This window comes from Mastomys coucha, unplaced genomic scaffold (genome assembly GCF_008632895.1).
Source record: "Mastomys coucha isolate ucsf_1 unplaced genomic scaffold, UCSF_Mcou_1 pScaffold22, whole genome shotgun sequence".
NCBI classification, from domain to species: Eukaryota; Metazoa; Chordata; class Mammalia; order Rodentia; family Muridae; genus Mastomys; species Mastomys coucha.
Window position 1 is genome coordinate 113,723,173 of NW_022196905.1, and position 14,790 is coordinate 113,737,962.

Below are 14,790 nucleotides of genomic sequence, written 5' to 3' on the forward strand. Positions count from 1 at the left end.
TGGTGATAATGGTGATGGTGGTGGTGATGGTGGTGATGATGATGGTGTCCCTAACTACCCCCTAGCTACTGTCAGTCCTTGTAACATCAACGGGACTGCCTCCACTTATCCTGACCATCGAAGCAAGGACTCTGCACAGAATGAATAGTCAGAGTCTGTCTTCTAGCACAAGCTCTGTCCCTAGATGCAATAGGTTATTAGTAAGGTGTAGACCTGTGACCCCAGTCAGGACACAGTACTGGAAGCCGTGGTTTTTTGTTGGAATTGGAATCATTGAGAAAGATTTGCTCTCGCTTCTGGGATCACGAAGCTGCTCTGAGACCCGTTGCAAGTTCCTGGGAGCAGGGTTGTCAGCAGGGAGCCCACAGAACCACAAGAGCTGACAACATCATTAAGTTCCTGAATCCAGCTGTACCTGATGACTGTGTACACTATATCTTCTTCCTTTATTTAAGTTTTTATTGGTGTGACATTTGTCACTTACTGATCACTAGCTATTGTTCACTGTCTTCTTCCGTCAGGACAGCAGTTGAGCTGGAAAACCTGTACAGACTTCTCTGTAGCAGTGAGTAGTCTACCGCCGGGTCTGGGGCAATAGCCCTGGGGACAGCGCTTCCTCCCCTTGATTTCTAGTTAGTGTGGGAAGGTCTCCAGGCCTACTCAAGTGACTGACTGCACCACCATTACTTGCTTCCAAATGCAGTCCTAAAGGACAGAATGAAGGTCTCCACATTTGCCACTGAAACCCCCTACCTGATGTGCCCCCTCTGAGAGATGGGTGGACCATTAGAAAGAGAAAATGGGGGACAGAGAAAGCAACTTCAGATAGCCCCTATATGCTACAAGATGGTCACATGCACACACCGTGTTCCCTCATCTCAATTTCCTAGCAAAGACAACAAACAAGAAGGTAAAGAGATGTGAACAAAATTGGGTTTTTAGCAAGTGCTGCTCCAGGTAGTATTTTAAGGTAGAAAGAGATGGAGACATTACCTATCGTAATCTCCATCCATACCAGGTCCCCGGGTCCACAGAGAAGCAAGTTATAGTGCTTGCTGGGATCCTGTATCCGAATCTCTCAAGGACCCATCATGGAGCCGGAAAGATGGCTCTGTGGTTAGGAGCTCTTGCTGTATTCTGTTCCCAGCGTGCACAGAGGGCAGCTCATGGTCTCCTGTAACCACAGCTTCAGGATATCCAATGCCCTCCTCTGGCCCCTATGGGTAACTGTACTCAGGTACATGTATATGCACACACAGTTAAAAGTAAATGTTTTTTAAAAATAATAATGCCAGATTGAGCATGGTGGTACCCACTTTTAATCCCAGAACTCAGGACACAGAGACAGGTGGATCTCTGTGAGTTCAAGGACAGCTGGAGCTTCATAACAGAGAGAAACTCTGTCTCAAAAACAGTACTACCACTACTACTACTACGACTACAACTACCACTACTAGTAGTAGACGTCGTGTAGCAGTCATAGTCGTAGTCGTAGTAGTAGTCATACTTTAAAAATACAGAATTCTAAGTTGAGACATAGTTGTAATCTCAGAGTTGGGGAGGCTGAGGCAGAAGGATTTCTTTGAGTTAGAGGCCAGCTTGGGGCTACATTGAAAGATGTCATCTTTAAATGAAGAAAAAGAAACAAGCTCAAGTTGAGTGGGGAATAAGATTTATAGAAATCTACATTAGGCTTGGAGATTCTAGAATCATTGCTTTATAAGACTTCAAATCCGTAGAATTACAGAATTGGAAATGTCTTTAAAAAAATAAAAACCATGAAGCCTAGTAGCTGCCAATTTGCAGACTCATGGAATGTTAAGAGATATACTGAGTAAAATCTTAGAATAAAAAAATTCTAGCATACGGAGCTAAATAATCAATACGTATTAGATGTCAGGAAACAGATCATTGAAGTTTTAGAGTTATATAAGGTCATGGGAATACAGAATATCAAATTAATAAATCTTAGGATAAAATATAAAGTATGAACATTGCTGAGGTTTAAAACCTTAGAATAGCAGACACCAGGATAGCCCAGCCTTGTGCCTCAGGCCTGTAATCCCAACACTGGGGAGGCCAAAGCAGGAGGATTACAAATCCAAGGTCAGCCTGAGCTACAGAGTGAGCTTAGGTCTAACCTGGGCCATTTCTTGAGACCTTATCTGAAAGTGAAAAATGCCAAAAGAGAGCTGGGGCTCTGCCTCGGAGGCAAAGCGCTTACTTAGCATGCTCAAGGCCCTAGGTCAACCTCAAGCACCCTAAGGTGTTAGAGTTGTGGGGCTTTAGAGCACTCAAAGGCAATGGGTTCTTCTCCAGCGACTGGCAAGAGGCTCTGAGCAACATGGGCAGCTGTGAGGACTAACTAGGGACTCTATAGTGACAGCAAAAAACATATTTTTAAAGCAAAATCACTAAAAGAAGGGAAAGAGTGTGTGAATTTCCCAAACCGCAAGCTGATGGCAATGCTTTGTCTGCCCTGCAGAGAACAGAGCGGGGAGGGCCCCCCTCCCCACCCCCCCCCATCCCCCCCCCTGTACAGATGTGCTCTTAAAATTACCAGAGTGAAAACTGAACTGGCAACGATTACTTTGTCTATACAAACTACAATACACATAAATGGTTTAAATGTATCTGAGAGAGAGAGAGAGAGAGAGAGAGAGAGAGAGAAGAGTAGAGAGAGACACTAAGGGGATGGCCCTGCTTGTAAAAGCATTTAAGAAGAATACAAGTACCTGGCAGTGGTGGCCTTTAATCCCAGCACTTGGGAGGCAGAGGCAGACGGATTTCTGAGTTTGAGGCCAGCCTGGTCTACAGAGTGAGTTCCAGGACAGCCAGGGCTACACAGAGAAACCCCATCTCGAAAAACCAAAAGGAGGAGGAGGAGGAAGAGGAGAAGGAGGAGGAGGAGGTGGGGGAAGGGGAAGAGGAAGAGGAAGAATACAAGCATTAAGAAGTGAGTTTAGGGGCTGGAGAGATGGCTCAGCAGTTAAGAGCCCTGACTGTTCTTTCAGAGGTCCTGAGTTCAATTCCCACATGGTAGCTCACAACCATCTGTAATGGGATCTGATGCCCTCTTCTGGTGTGTCTGAAGACAGTAAAGTGTACTCACATATATTAAAAAATAAAAGGACATGAGTTTAGATTTCCAGAACACATGTAAAAAGCCATGCATGTCATTTTACAACAGTAAGTGCCTGTAACACCTGCTGCTAAGGTGGAGAATCCCTGGGGCTCACTGGCCAACCAGCCGAACCAAGATGAAAGAAAAGAAGATGGAGGGGCCAGAAAAGTGGCTCAGGAGGTAAGAGCTCCTACTGCCCTTGCAGAGGATCCCAGTTTGGTTCCCAGAACTCATATGGAGGCTTCCAGCCATCTGTAACTCCAATCCCAGGGGCTCTGATGCCTCTTCTGGCCTCTGTGGACCTGCATGCATGAGATACACCTAAACATACAGGCATACAGACATATATACATAAAATAACAACCTAACAAAAACTACAGTAGAGGTGAGATAGCTCAGCAGGTAAAGGTTCTGGCCTCCAAGCCTGACAACCAGAGTTTGGCCCTGAGAACCCGAATGATGGAGAGAACCAGCTCCTGTGTGTTGTACTTTGAGCACCACAAGTATACTGTGGCATACATGGCCATTCATACACAAAGAAACAAAAGTAGTAGTAATAATAATAATAATAATAATAATAATAACCTTAAATAAGAGAGTGCCATAACAAAAGGTGCCCAGTGCTGATGGGTGAGTGAGCATACTTGCATACACATATCATGAATGAATGAATGAATGAATTTTTCTAGAAGATCAGAGTTCTTTTAGAATCAGATAAAACATTGTTGACAAAAAATTTTTAAAAAGTGTTAGGGCCAAAAAGGCAGAGGAATACTAACAAAATAAATAAATAAATAAATAAATAAATAAATAAATAAATAAGGCTGATGTAGCCATATACACAGTAGAATCTAAGGAGAAAGACACTAGAAACAATAGGTGCCTGATGGACGTTTGTTGATTGAATGACTGTTGTCAGCATTGGATAAGAACTCAGTGTATACTCAAGTCAGCCATTTTGCTGCTGTGGATAGACTATACAACCTTCTCACCTCCCACAGGTCTCTTCATTGCTTAGCTGGGCTGGACCCTGAGCTCTAAAAATGCTCCTGCCTCTTCAGGAGACACATGCCATCACCATACCCCTCCTTTTTACATATCAAACTCAGGTCCTCATATGAACTTTCACATCCAGCCATCTCCACAGCCTGACACGGGAGACACTGAGTGTGCACTAGCTGGTGAAAGAGAAGTCTGACAACAGAGTCTAGATCACAGGAGTCTATTCATGAGATCTCCTAGAACTGACAAAGGCATAGAGACCATAAGTAAACCTCGAAGCTCACTATGGGCTCAGGGCTTAGACTGAGAGCTGACTCAGGCAGGGGCAAGTTTTAGTACAGTAAAATTATTCCATAGGATGCTGGGCTGGTGGGTAAAAGGCACCAGGGTTAGGCAAAACCTGTAGAACTTTCTAGAACAAAACAGGGTCCCAATACACCCACATTTTAAAGTTATTAAGGATGAGGGGATACATAATGTGACAAAGTAACCCCCTTTAGATGTGTCTGAAACAATGCTGGAGGGCCTGGGGTTAACATGGCAGCCAAGTGACTTTGGATGTAAATGACATTCATGACAGCTGAAGGAACTCCCCATGAGGATAATCTTGTTTGATAATCGTGTTTCCCACAAGGGCATCAGGGATTGTTCTGAAGCCACTCTGTGGTACACAGAGATTTAACAATAAAGAGAGAGGCAGATGGTGGGAGTCAGGTTCTCACTGGTGAGGGGGAAGGTTTCCCATAGGCCAGGCAAGGAAGCCAGAGAGATCCACACAACTAATGCCTCATAGTCAGGGGCACCAGTGAGAACCCATGGTCAACTTGAGCCAACAGAGCACGTAGGAAGTCACACAACAGTTACTATAGAATGAGGAAAGACACACACGTGGGTGGAGCCCCACCATAGAGTCCCTGCCCAGAATCTGTCCATGAGGAGCTGTGTGATCTCAGTGGTGTAATGTGTGCCTAGCATGCATGACATCCTGGTTTCTACCAGACACCACAGAAGTTACAGATAAAAGATTATAGATAGATGATGGAGAGATAGATAGATAGATAGATAGATAGATAGATAGATAGATAGATAGATAGATAGATAGATAGAAGATAACAGATGGGTTACAGGTGTATAGAGGGTTGATGGATGAATGGATGGATAGACAGATGGATACACAGATATATAGATACACAGACAGATGAGAAAGAGAGATAACAGATGGATTATAGGTTTATAAAGGGTGAGTGGATGGGTAGATAGATAGATAGATAGATAGATAGATGACAGATAAATGATAGATATATGATAGATAGATAGATAGATAATAGATAGATAAATGATAGATGACAGATAGATAAATGATAGATGACAGATAGATAAATGATAGATAGATGATAGATGACAGATAAATGATAGACATATGATAGATAGATAATAGATAGATAAATGATAGATGACAGATAAATGATAGATAGATGACAGATAGATAAATTATAGATAGATAGATAGATAGATAGATAGATAGATAGATAGATAGATAGATAGATATGGCCACACATAAAAACAAAGCATTGCTTGGCGTGGTGGTGCATACTTTTAACACTCTCTCCAGCACTCTTGAGGTAGAGGCAGGCAGACGGATCTCTGTGAGTTTGAGTCCAGCCTGGGCTACACAGTGAAACCTTAGCTCAAAAAACACAGAAACACAGCAGAGATCCCCATGTATGCAAAGAGTTGATATTCACAGACATTCCCCTGCTCCGACAGTAAGGATGAGCTTGAGCTTCTACATTATTAATTTTATTTGCTCAGATTCTTTGGCCAATGGGATTCTTTCAGCTGGACCTTGTGTTATTTTGACATCTCTGTTATAATGTAACAAGAAGTTATAGGTTCATCTTGTGCATTTCTGTCCCTAATCTAGCACCATCAACACACTGAGGAGACCCGACTTGGGTTCTTATCCAAGCTACAAGTTAAATATCCTTGAGTTTATACTGACACAAGGAAATGACTGATCGAATAGATTGGCTCAAGGGAGAGAACTAGGCAGCCCCTCATTCAGAGTCCCCAAGAACTGATGGTTCTGAGCTGGCTGTTCCCCAGGAAGTAAACACCCTAATTCTACAACCTGGAGTCGGGGGTGGGGCAGGAGTGAGGCCAGTAACTCCCATTCCCAGAATGCCGTGCAGGTCCAGGGACTCAGCTTAAGCGCTACAGTGCTCACCAAGCATGCACAAAGGCTGGGCTTTGATCTTGAGCACCTTATGTATATTGCATCTATAATCCCACGACACTGAAGGTAGAAGTAGGAAGATGAGACATCCAAGACCATCCTTAGACATATAAGGTGTTCACGGCCAGCCTCAGCTACATGAGATCCCGTCTCAAAGGGGGAGAGAGGGCTCTGCACCATGGAAAGGAGAATGTGAGCTTACAGTGGAGACTGCTCAGGAAATAGACTTTCAGCCAGACACTCACAGCTGGCTCCAGCAGTCTTAAGACAAGGGTGTGGTTGGTGTTGGATGGATAGGATGTGAGGAGGGCATCCTGTGTTATGGCCTCCCTATCCAAACCCATCACCTTAGTCTGATCATGGAGAAAACACGAGGTATGAGAACAAAGTATGGCTTCAGGACAGTGGATCATGTTGACATGAGAATTAAAAGTGGGGATGCTAGGCGTGGGTCTAGGGCTCTCTCTTCTATTTTATGATGATTCTGTGCATGTACAACTCTTCTAACAAGAAACCATTTTTTAAAGGGACAGAATGGATTTACAAAGGCCCATCCTTTCTGAGTTCAGTAACCAGGGTGATGTGTTTCAGAGCCATAGTATATAGGTAGGAGCTGGAGGACTGTTAAGAGCAATTGTGATTACAGAGAATCTAGTTCCCAGCTCCCACATAGTGTCTCACAACTACTGAGACCAACACAGCCTGGATCCTGGAACCCAGACTAGGGGCAATATGGAGATGAAGAAAGAACTTACATGTACAGAAAATTGGGGTCACACCCTGACCTCCTGTACCTGAAACCTCAGCCTGTTTATTATGTCCAACATAGGGAAGGCTGGCTACTCTCAGTAGGAGGCCTCTACAGTTGAGCTGTCTCAGGCTACAAACATTAGGGAGGAGGTTAAAGTTGATAGTGTTTGCCGGGTAGTGGTGGTGCACGCCTTTAATCCCAGCACTTGGGAGGCAGAGGTAGGCGGATTTCTGAGTTCGAGGCCAGCCTGGTCTACAGAGTGAGTTCCAGGACAGCCAGGGCTACACAGAAAACCCTGTCTCAGGAAAAAAACAAAACAAAAAAAACAAAAAACAAAAAACAAAAAAACCAACCAAACAAAAAAAAGATTTATTAAAAAAAAAAAAAGTTGCTAGTGTTTGTTCACACTAATCAATCTTTGGTAAACATTCCCATACTTGGACAGAACAAGGCTTTGCTTTGCTAATTTGCCCAGGGTCAGAGGCTTGAGGATCCTCTACAGAGCCATGTCCAGGCCAAAAATGCACATCTACAGAGTCACTCACTAAGGTTTCCTCCACACCCTACAGGCAATCACCTGTAATTTCAGTTCCAAGAAATCTGGCGCCCTCTTCTGGCCATCATAGGCAACTGCATGCATGCAGTGCGCATAAACTCACAGAGGCGCACACACAGACACATAAACTAGACAGATCAATCTTTATAAAGGAAGGATCTGAGAGCATGGAGAGACATAACAGGCTCCAGGCTCTGTGAAACACTTACCAAAGCAAGTGGAGCTGTATTTGAATTCACACATTTAAAAAGCTGGTATGTGTGTTGGGAGATGGAAAGAGGCCCTGGGGCTCACTGGCTGGCCGGCCTAGCCTAATTTGTAAGCTCTAGGTTCAGTAAAAGACCCCAGGAAAGTAAGGGGAATGGTTTCCTGAGGAAAGAAACCCAAGGTGACCTCTGGCCTCCACACACATGTATGTGTACACACATGTGCATGCACCAATATGCCCAAACCCACACAATTGCAATTTTTCCCTTCACATAAATCTGAACAGGTGCCAACTCCCACTTAGTGATATAAAGAACTGTGGTCATGTGGGGATGAGGGGAGGGGCAGATTTCAGAGGGAGATTCACAGAGGATCCTTTAATGGGGGCTGGTTGTGGTGGCCATCTCCACTGTGGCCCTGGCTCCACTGCTTATTAGAGATCAAAATTGCCTCAGAAAATCTGCTTTTTCAAAGGGACACAGGTACAGAGTGATGGCATTTGTGGCTGTGCCCCTGGGGACATGGGAAGGTGGCCTGGGCCAGCGGATGGGAAGCTGGGAAGCTGGAAAGCTGGAGCCAGTCTTCTCTGGTTCTGATTGGCTCTGGGAGCCAGTGGTGGCTAATTCCTCCTCCCTGGGGGATCCTGGGAAAGCAGGCCTCATTAGCCAAGGCCTGGCCCCGTGGAACTTCATGTTTCTTAAGAATTAATGGGGTGTCCCCAGAGGAAGAGTGGAGGGGTATCCTAGACTTGGTTCCCTCCAAGTCAGCCCCCTGCCATGCTCATGGGCAGTCGGGGGAGCAGGCCACCGCCTGAGCACCCAGAGGGAGGGACTGAGCAGGCTAATGGGCCTTGCCAGCCTCCTGCAGGCCTCAGGATCCTGCCACAGACCAGAGAGGAAGGAGCTAGCAATACTGAGTGAGTGTCCTGGTCTCTTCCTAACACAGCCCAGAACTCAGACATCCCAAGAGTGTGGTACCCTAGAGGGGGTCATCATGTGGATATATCTAAGATTGGGGAGCCCCTCCTTTCTTGAGGACACCCTCAGAGAGAGAGAGAGAGAGCCCCTTGCTACATCTCCAGCTATAAATTTGTCTTCTTCAGATCCGTGGTTTCCAGTTCCAGAAGTAGCCAAAGATGGGTAAGAGCCATACTGCCTAGTCCACGTGTCTGTCATGTCTGAGCGCGGTATCTCTGAGCTGCACCTCTGCTTGTCTCCACTAAATCCTAGGACCGGGCACTCTTAGCATCCAGTAGGTGCTCAATAGTTGTTTGCTACATGGACAGGTTAGAGGTTGGGCCCTGAGAGCCAGCTCTGTGTGTTTCCTTCCACTTTGCTGCCGACCTTCCCACCTCCAAGTGCCTTGTCTCAGCTCCTGGGCCAGCCCCTCCCAGGGTACTACTGAAGGGAAACAGAACCACTCACATTTGGCAACTCCAATCCCTCCAGAGCTTTGCTCACACCCTGCTCTGGTCCCCAAGGCCCCACCCTCCACCCGGGCCTAGTCTGCCCTTCACCTCACTGTGAGTAAATGGGGATGTGTGCTGCTCCTTAAATAACCCTACGCATGCTCCTGACTCAGAACAGTTCCTCTGCTTGCACACTGCTTCCATTCTGCCTTAAGACCCTCAGGCTCCCTCCCGTTTCCTCTGAAAACATCACCCACCAATCAGTACAACCTTAATGAAAGTGTGTGTGTGTGTGTGTGTGTCTGTGTGTACTATGTGTGTATGTGTGTATGTACTGTGAGTGTATGTGTGTGTACTGTGTGTGTGTACCATGTGAGTGTATACTGTGTGTATGTGTGTGTACTGTGTGTATATACTATGTATGTGTGTGTACTATGTGTGTATGTACTATGTGTGTGTACTGTGTGTATGTACTGTGTGTATATGTGTGTGTACTGTGTGTGCACTGTGTGTATGTATGTGTGTGTATACTGTGTGTGTACTGTGTGTGTATACTGTGTATGTGTGTGTACTGTGTGTGTATACTGTGTGTGTGTACTGTGTGTGTATGTATGTATACTGTGTGTGTATGTACTGTGTATGTGTATACTGTGTGTGTATGTGTGTGTGTACTGTGTGCATGTATGTATGTGTATATGTGTGTATGTGTGTGTGTACTCTGTGTCTGTTTGTGTGTGTATATGTGTGTGTACTGTGTGTGTATGTACTGTATACATATGTACTGTATCCATGTGTGTGTACACGCTTATGAGTATACTATATATGTATGTATATGTGCGTGTGCATGTGTACTATATGCGTATGTATTGTGTGCATGTGCACTATGTGTGTTACTGTGTGCGTGTGTACTGTACGCATGTATAATATGTGTGTGAGTGTGTGTATACACTAATAAGTAAAGTGCATGTTTGTGTGTGTGTGCATGTGTGTGTGTGTGTAGATCAGAGGGCACCCTGGGATGTTGTCTCCTGCATGTGTGTGTGTGTGTGTGCGTGTGTGTGTGTGTAGATTAGAGGGCACCCTGGGATGTTGTCTCCCAGGAGCGTTCCATCTTTTGTTTTTGAGACAGAGTCTCTCACTGGTCTAGAACTCACCACGTAGGCTGAGCTGGCTGTCAGGGGATCTCTCTCACTAGTACTAGAATTATAGGCATGCTCCATAAGGCTTGGGCCTTCTGTTTGTTCTAATGTTAGTGCTGGGAATCGAACCTGGGCCCTCACACACATATGTGGCAGCACTTTGCCAACTAAGCTATGTCTCTAGCCCTTATGTGATTCTTTTCAAAGTTATTCTTAGTGTGTGTGAGGGAGTGGCGGGGTGGAGAAATGCATGGAAACCAAGGGACAACTCTTTGGAATTGCTTCTGTCAGCTGTACTTTGGTTACAAAGGTCAAAGACAGGCCAGTCTGGGCCACAAGAGCCTTCACCCATGAGCCATTTCACCAGCTAGTGTCAGCATTTTAAATAAATACAGGGCTTGGGACCGTACCACAGAGATCCCATGGAGCCTGAGCTGACGAGAGAAGGGGTGTGCTCTCCTGTGCCCTCTCCTCCTGCAGTCTGTGCTCCCAGAGGCCTTTCTGGACACCCTCGCTCAGAGCACCCATCTATTATCCTGACTGTTTCTCTTCTCCTCAGCTGACTCATTGGTTAATCTGCTGCCTGCTTCTGCACATAAGCTCCAGGGGAGCAACGCTTGGCTTGCGTGGGAGGCAAGGCCACACCACAGCCTTCCTACAGCCTGCCCTGCCTGACTCAAGCCACACACGAGCTAATGAAAGAAGGAAGGAATGACATCACACTGGAACAGACATGGTGCCCAGAGCCCAGAAGGTGGATGCAGCGAAGGCCAGGTCATCTAGACTAAAGGCCCTGCCTGGCATCCCAGCACCCTGGCACTGGAGCATGCTGCCCAAAGTCAAGAAGGCCTCTGTCTCTCTCCTAGCTCTTCCCAGGCCTTGGTGCGGGAGGCTCCAGCTGGGAAAGGAGCTGCTGAATACACTTTGCTCTGGGGACTCCAGCAAGAAGGGAAGGGAATTAGCGTTGTTTGCTTAGCAAATACCATGATGTGAGGAAGCAGCCTTAGGCTCTAACACATGTGGCGTCTGTTGGCAAATACTCTGACCAGCCAGGCCTGGGGATGGGGTGGCTGGGGCCAAATGGATGGAAGATAGACAGGATGGGATGGAGAGGGGACAGGATGCAGGACTAACAGATATCTATGGTCTAACACAGCCTGGAAGACTGGCAGGACCATCTAGCTCTCTCCCCATCCAAGGTAACCTGAGGCCCAAATATCCCTAGTGGGTCATACATACAGACCACTCCAAAGCCAAGCTGTACCCATTTCCCCGCTGTTTGACACTGACGGGTCACACGATGTCTCCAGATCCGTGCCGTAGCATACACAAGTAACCCAATTGCCCAATGGTCTGGAGCATATGCCCCAGAGCTGCTAAGTTTCCTGCATCCCAGTTTCTCCAAAGTGGGGACAGTGACATGCCACATTTGGCGTGTTGTCTTTCCCTCTTAAGTAATGGTTTCAATGGAGTAGCAAGAAAGACCAGAAATAAGCACATGGATGCTTCGGTTTCCTGTTCCTTCCATCCTATGAGGTTCTCCATGCTATCTAGCCACCTGTTGGCCCATTTGTACTTTACATCCTTCATTGGGCCATTTGTAAGTTGTAGGTCTGGGAGATTCATCCCCAGTATTCCTGTGTGTAATTTCTAACTTCAAGGAGCCAATATACAGGGCTTTCAAGGACATTGACTTCTCTCTCATTTGTTGTCCACAGACACTGCATACATTTTTAATTAATTAATTAGTCAATGTATTTATTTATGTCTATGTGTGTATATGTCTACACATGTGCATGTAGTGTCCACAAAGTCCAGAAGAGGGTGCTGAATCTCCAGAGCTGGAGTTACAGGTAGTTGTGAGCACCTGATAATGAGTGCTGAGAATCAAACTCAGATCCTCTGAAAGAATAACAGATGCTATGAACTGTTGAGCCATCTGCCCTGCCTGAATCAACACTCTTATGTTGAACATTGTCACTACATTGTCCATATTTTGAGCAGAGAGGGGTCATTGCCATCACAATCTGGACTCTGCAGAGGGTTAACCCAAGCATTTGGGTACCACCTCAGTGAAAGCACAGGGCTTAGGTAGGGCCCATGGGACCAGCTGATGGCTTCTTGGACAAGGGGGATGTTGTAGTCTGCTTGTCTGTTGCTGTGATGGAAGAAAACCACAGCCAGAAGGAAAGAATTTCTTTCATCTTACAGGCTACAGTTCATCCTTGAGGGAAACCAAGGCAGGAACCTGGAGGCAGGAACTGATGCAGAAGCCATGGAGGGGTGCTGCTTACTGGTTTGCTCCCCTTGGCTTGCTCAGCCTACTTTCTGATAGCACTCAGAACCACTTGCCTAGGAATGGTGCCACCCACAGTGGGTTTGCCCTCTCATACCAAATGTTAATTAAGACAATGTTCCACAGGCCAATCTGATGGAGGCAACTCCTCAAATGAGGCCTCCTCTCCTCAGTGACTGTAGCTTGTGCCACGATGACAAAAAACTAGCCGAGACATAGCCGAGAACAGCCAGGTCATTGCTGTTTTGTTCAGGGATCATGGGACTTTCTTCTAGGGGCTCAGTTTACCTCTATCTTCAAATGTACTCCAGGCTACTGTGCACTAAGGTGAAAGAGGAAACCCTCAGATGACCCTGGGAGGCCTCATGGCTACATGAGACCAGGCTCACTCCAGCTATGGAGAACTAACTGTTCAGGAAGCAATACCATCCCACCAGAACCTCACTAAGCCTGCACTATACCCCGTGCTCTTGGTGCCTTAGCGACTCTGCCCCCACAGGGACACCCAACAGCAGGTGCCTAGAGAGATCCTTTCCTGACCCCGCCTCCTCCATGCCCTCCCCTCAGGATGCATGCACCCTGCTCCAACTCAAATAATTCCCTGAGCGACATGTTCAGTTTCCTTAAATGTGTGGCTCAGACTCTTTCTAGAACGTTCCCTCACTTATCTGTAGACTTAGATCAGTTTCTTGAAAGTCTAGGATGGACCCAGAAGTATGTCAGCCATTACAGCGCAGGACAGACCTCCCACTGGGAAGATGACTGTTCTGTCTGGGGTAGGAAAGGGTTGAGCAAATCCGACAGCAACACCACCAAGAAGTTGGGGAAAGCACCCAGGTCAGCAGGCCATTCTTTGATCCAGGATGGGACTCACAGGACATGTAAGTGACAACAGAACGCGACCTTGACCAGATGCCTGGATATTGGTAAAGACTGGTAAAGAAAAGATTGGTGCCTCAGTTTCCCAGTCTGTCATTGGGATGCAGTACCTGGATCTTCAGAAGCCTGGCCCACCACATCTTTGTCTCTATTCACTCTATGCTCAACCATCTGGTGCCAGTTGAAAATCTCCTGGTTCTCTAGTCTCTGCTCTCCAAATCCCTGCCCTACTCCTCCCCGGCTGTGTGTTTGAAATTTTCCAAACTTGGGTTGTTTATGAGCCTGCCAGAAGAACAGGAATTGTACTCATTAATAAAAAATAAATAAATAAGCATTCATTGAGCACCTAGGCTAAGCATTTTGCTTGTGGTAGCTCCATTAACACTCCCAAACACCAAGCAAAACTTTCTTCTTCCCCAGAAACACAGACATTTATCAAGTGCCTACTGTGTACCAAACATGGAATGTGTCACACCCATCCTGGAGAACCCATAATGGAATTTCAAATAAACTTAGCAAGCAGGATGGGAGGTGGCATCCTTTGCTTTGTAGATGCTCAGCTTTAACAGGGGGCAAGAGCTAGGACGCTGAATAAGCAGGGTATAGCTCTGAGCCTTCGTTTCCTCATCTTCTAGCGAGAGAGGATGCTCTGTCTCCCCTATTTTTTTTTTTTTTAATAGCTGTAAGATGCCTGGGTGGGAGGTAGTGGATGACAAATGCAAATCATGGTTGCAAAAAAAGGAGCTTAAACCCTTTATTTCTCCCAATAAATGGGATTTTGTGCATAAAGCGAGCCCCAAAAGGTAGGAAGAAAGCAGAAAATGTCATCTCTGCTCTTCCCAGCCCAGAGATCCTGCACAAAGGCAGGGTTGTAAGTGTGCATTTGTGGGGTATGGGGGGGTGTCTCCCAAGATCACCTCTAGGCTGGACCTGTGCTAGCAACCACTTCCCTAGGGAATCTGGGCAGCCTTACCTGACCCCTGTTGTGGGGCTTGGCATCTGGGCATGGATGTCCCCTGATGTCCCAGAGAAGGTCTTGGATGGGTCCTTCTCTGGTGCCAGCAGAGGGTGGCCAAGGTTTCCAAGGGTTCCAAGGCTGATCTTCCCCTGAGGTACTTACACCATGGCAGAAAGTGTCATTCTGGCCACCTCGAGCCAAGTCCTGCTTCCCTTTTTCAGTGTTCCTCCCTCC